At 44.9% G+C, this 4934-nt stretch overlaps 1 non-coding gene across 1 annotated transcript; it reads left to right on the forward strand.

Annotated features, from left to right (window-relative positions):
• The first annotated feature begins 506 nt into the window (after window positions 1-506).
• Window positions 507-613, forward strand: LOC142847503 (U6 spliceosomal RNA). Its single transcript, XR_012910248.1, has one exon. It is a non-coding gene; the product is annotated as a U6 spliceosomal RNA (small nuclear RNA).
• Window positions 614-4934: the final 4321 nt, after the last annotated feature.

Genomic DNA, 4934 nt, shown 5'->3' on the forward strand with positions numbered 1-4934 from the left:
GGATCCCTGGAGGTGAAATAACAGGCTGTTTTGTGTCACCTGACGTGGCTCCTGGGAACTGAACTCAGGCCGTCTGCAGGAGCAGTATACACTCTTCACTGCGCTGTCTGCCCAGCTCAGTCTCACTGCTTCTGACCAGAACTGTGGTAATCCCTACCTCACCAGTTTCTTCTTCATCCTCATTGTGCTGCCACGGTCTCTAACGCAATCTGACATGTCCCCTCTCCTGAAGATTCCTTTGCTATTCCTCCCCCACCCCCCTTTTTTAGACATGGTCTCTCTACATAGCCCTGGCTGGCCTGGAACTCACTATGTAGGACAGGATGACCTGGAACTCCCAGAGATCCGCCTGCCTCTACCTCCCAAGTACTGAGATTAAAGGCGTGTGCCTCCATGCCTGGTAATTACGTCTTAATGCCCTACTACAGCTGCAGGCCTATCGCCACTCGTTACCTATCGCCCACCAAACACCCAGGCTACATCATGAAATAAAAGACACAAGCTATATTTGCTTTGGCTTCACATATACTAAAAAGCTGGAGAGATACAGAGAAGATTAGCATGGTCCCTGAACAAGGATGACACAAAAATTCATAAAGCATTCCATTTAAAAAAAAAGAAACAAAAACATGAGCTTTGTGCTAAAAATATAGACTAGAGGCAAGGCACCTAGGCTTAATCACACATTTTTACCTTGTGTAATTATAGGGAAAGTTCTAGAACCTCGGTTCTGGGTTCCTTCCTCCGGAAAGGGAGCATTGCAGGAACACCTGCACCCTGGCAGTGATCTAAATCCAGCTTTGGGAGCCAGCGCTGTGAGTGATGCTTCTAGCCATAAGCTTGAACTGCCTGTAACAGTGTAGCTCGCTCTGCTCACTCCACAGAGAAAGAAGCTGAGCCTCCAAAGAGTAAATATCCTACCAATAATTAAAGCAGCTGCCCTGAGATTCACATGGAATTCAGAATTTCTCCCAGCTAAAGACTTGGCCTAAGTGCTCACTGCCCACTGGAAGGCTTCCTCAATTCCCCACCTCTGCCTTGCCTGATAGGAAAACACACCCTTTAACTATTTTCTGCTTCCTCAAGCCCTCCCAGGCTCCCTCCGTGCATCCTGCACATCTGTCAGGTAAAGCCCCCACCCCCACACTCATGTTTGCTAGCATGTCTATTCTTGGGACCTCCTTGAAAAAGATAATACCTTATTGGGTTTTGTCTTCCTGGCATGCCATAAATACTTCTGAGCGAATGAATAAATCAGCAAATAAAATATATGTAAGGTACTCAGAAGAGGTTTGCCCTAACAGATGTGATTTCAATATAAATCACTCAGTCCTCTCCTCTGTCATCCAGAAGTGTCATTTTTGATTAGAGGGCAGCATCAGATGTTGCCATGTTAACACAGAACCAGACAGAGCAAGACTGCTATTCGGTTGTGCCTTGTCCCTCTCAGATGTCTCTCCCTGTTTTAGTGACACCGTATAATAACCCATAATGAGGCTCTATGTCGCATCCTGATGAGGCTTCCTGACTAAAACATCTGAGGTTTTAATTTATTTCCCATAAGTACCATTTTAGCTCAAAGTTTGTTCTCTCGGTGGCAGCGAGGGTGCCATTTGTCATCTGCTAAGTGCCTATACCTTCCCTTTTTCTGTATTAACCTTCTTTGCATTCAAATACTCCTAAGAGCTGACTTAATAGTGAGCTCTTCTATACAATTTCCTTCTTAGAATGCCCAGCTCCTCCTGACTTCATGCACAACTATTGTTCCCAAAATAGAATAGTTTACTGCTTCAAATTTCAGTTTTTCTGTCTACAGTGATTTAGGACACGGAGTATTCTTCAGAATGATCAACTCTCATGGACATTAAAAATGTTTAATTTGTGTACCGGAATGCAAGCATACTGACAATTTTAATACCTGCATATCAAAACACTGAGAAACAGGATGGGCAAACGACATCAGTGGTTTGAAGTAGAACAGAAGGAGGGTGGCATAGAGTTCTGCTTTCATAAATCCCCTCATGCTGGGGGACCCAGTAGAAAGGAGAAGTAAGGTTCAGTGAGCTTCGGGTCTCTCTGCTCTACGTTACTCCTTCAGCCTTGATGAGTGCCCATCATGGGCCTAAGCCCTTTAAAGCGGGATGATTTTAATATAGATCCATACTGGATAAAAGAATTCAATAGTTTGGCTAATATTCACATTCTTTTTAATGAACTATAATAAAGGTAGTTGCAGCATCGGGACTCTTGTTGTGGAATATTAAAAATGTTACATTTGTTTATGCTGTGGAACATGTTTAATGATGCAAAGATGTGTTGCATTCTTTTATGTTGTGTTTGTTTAACTCTGAAGCTGTGTTACTTTGCCTGACAAAAACACTTGATTGGTATAATAAAGAGCTGAATGGCCAATAGCAGGCAGGAAAAAGGGTAGGCAGGGCTGGTAGGCAAAGAGAATAAATAGGAGAACTCTGGGAAGAGGGTATCAGGGAGCAAGAAAAGGGGCCAGACACACAGCCAGACACAGAGTACGAAAGAAAGAAAAGATATAGAGAGAAAGGTAAAAGCTCAGAGGCAAAAGGTAGACAGATTAAGAAAAGCTGGCCAGAATCAAGTCAAGCTAAGGCTGGGCATTTATAAGTAATAATAAGTCTCCATGTGATTTATTTGGGAGCTGTGTGGTGCCCCCCCACAAAGAGTCAAAAGAGTTAAAAAATAATAAAAAGTCCAATAACAGACTCTGGTGAACTAAGACCCACAAAGTGTTAAGAACGTTGCAGGAGAAATAAGCTTGTCCCATGCTGGTGTAGCGGAGCACAGCTGTGCCTTGAACTCACAAGGATGCACGATAAGGAGCCCAAGGTCACAATAACCAAAGAAACACCCTATATGACATCTATGCCAGAGTTCATGACCCTTTCCATGTGACAAGTCCCTGCTCTGGCTACAGCTTCTCCCTAAAATAAATAAATAATAAGAAAGGAATGGTACCTGATGACAGTCAAGACCCTGGGAGCCCTTTGTCGATTGCTCTCTGAGATTAAGGAATTCAGAGTTAATATTATCTAGTCACAACAAGAGGTGCTCCTGGGCTCTGTAGGCGGAACCAACCAGGCACCGTCAAGAGGATTGCACGAACGCCTGAGAAGGAATTATTGCTCTGCGGGGACAAGTATTGGCATCATAAGCAGCAGCTCTTAACTCCCCAGACTCAAGAACGAAGATGCAGACGTTCCTGTTCCGTTCTTAAGAATGAATCATCCAGTCATAATGTCCTAGGAACAGAGTTGGACTAGAAATCCCTGTTATGGTGTGACTGGGAAATGCCCCCTGCAGACTCGTGTTTTGAGTGCTGATTTCCCAGCTGATGGTACTGTTTGCAGGGAACTGCTGTAGGCTGGCCTCGGGTTCCAGCATGCTCTCTGCTTTCTCTTCCACAGAGATATGAACAGCTGTCCACTGTCACACACTGCTGCAACCATGTTGTTCTGCTAAGCATCTGAGACCAGGCAACTGTGGTCTGAACCTTTGGAAACTATGAGTTAAAATTAGCATTTCCTTCTTTACGTTGATTCTGTTGGGCATTTTGGTCACAGTGATAGGAAATTAATCAGTCCAATATCTCTTGTGTTTTTGTTTTTGAGATAGATTTTTCTCTGCATAGCGTTGGCTGTCCTGGAACTAGCTCTACAGACCAATCTTGCTTCAAATTCAGAAATCCACCTGCCTCTGACTCCCAGTGCTGGAATGAAAGGCGTGCACCACCATTCCTGGCCATCAGGTCTTTCTTAGTAGACGTCTCAGTCTTCTATACTATCCAAACCGTCCTAGTTACTACAATCGTCCACTAATGGGGACCTCCTTGCATTTTCTTTTTTCTTTTTCTTTTTTGTTTTCTCGAGACAGGGTTTCTCTGTAGACCAAGCTGGCCTCGAACTCACAGAGATCCGCCTGCCTCTGCCTCCCAAGTGCTGGAATTACAGGCGTGCACAACCACCACCCGGCTCTCCTTGCCCTTTCTTTTTGGGTCTGGAGTACACATCTCCTTTCAGGGTTGCCTTCTTAGCTCTCACATAAACCTGTCCGCATATATTTCTTTTCTTGATGCTCTTTGATAACACTGGAATTTTAATCATTTGCTAATGCAGTGGACTTAATGACTCGGAAACGAGGGAGAAATCTGGACATTTGCATAGGGTTGAGAATGATTCCCACAAGTTAAAAAAATATTCTAGGTCTTTATGACCTTCACCGGGCACACTTTGATCTCATTCCTCTGGTAATAGATTTGGGGGACAGTGTTGAACTCAGAGGAATGGATCCAGTGTTTCCTATGCTGTCCTTTTTATTTCTTGGTAAAATTCCCTTTCCTCTTACTTTGGTGTTTGGGAGATCAGCTCCCAGGAATGCATGCCCTAGAGGTCATGGTTACTCTCTTGTGTTCCTAATGTGGTTTTCCCCACTACCCATAGTCCTCTTTCTACAGTGGCAAATTTTCGTCTGCTAGTTCTCTGCAGAAAGAGGGGAGGGCAGAGCTGGACCCACCAGACTCTCCCTGGGGCTGAGCCAGATGATGAGTGTCTGAGTTTATCTGAGTAGCAGGGATCTGACAGGGTTTCTCTGTGGCTTTGGAGCCTGTCCTGTAACTAGCTCTTGTAGACCAGGCTGGTCTTGAACTCACAGAGATCCGCCTGCCTCTGCCTCCGAGTGCTGGGATTAAAGGTGTGCGCCACCATCGCCCTATCTTGTGCATGAAAAAGATGGCTGCAACCAAATCACATTATGGAGACATTCCTTAAGTCATCTTAGGGTGACTATCCAGGGACATTCTCTTCAGATGGGAGTTTGCTCCCCACAGCTTAGCTGAGGTGACTAGAGGACACAGGACACTGGAGCCTGTAGGTGGGGACTACAGAACATCTGGGGGGGGGGTG

Source organism: Microtus pennsylvanicus, chromosome 3, assembly GCF_037038515.1.
Source record: "Microtus pennsylvanicus isolate mMicPen1 chromosome 3, mMicPen1.hap1, whole genome shotgun sequence".
NCBI classification, from domain to species: Eukaryota; Metazoa; Chordata; class Mammalia; order Rodentia; family Cricetidae; genus Microtus; species Microtus pennsylvanicus.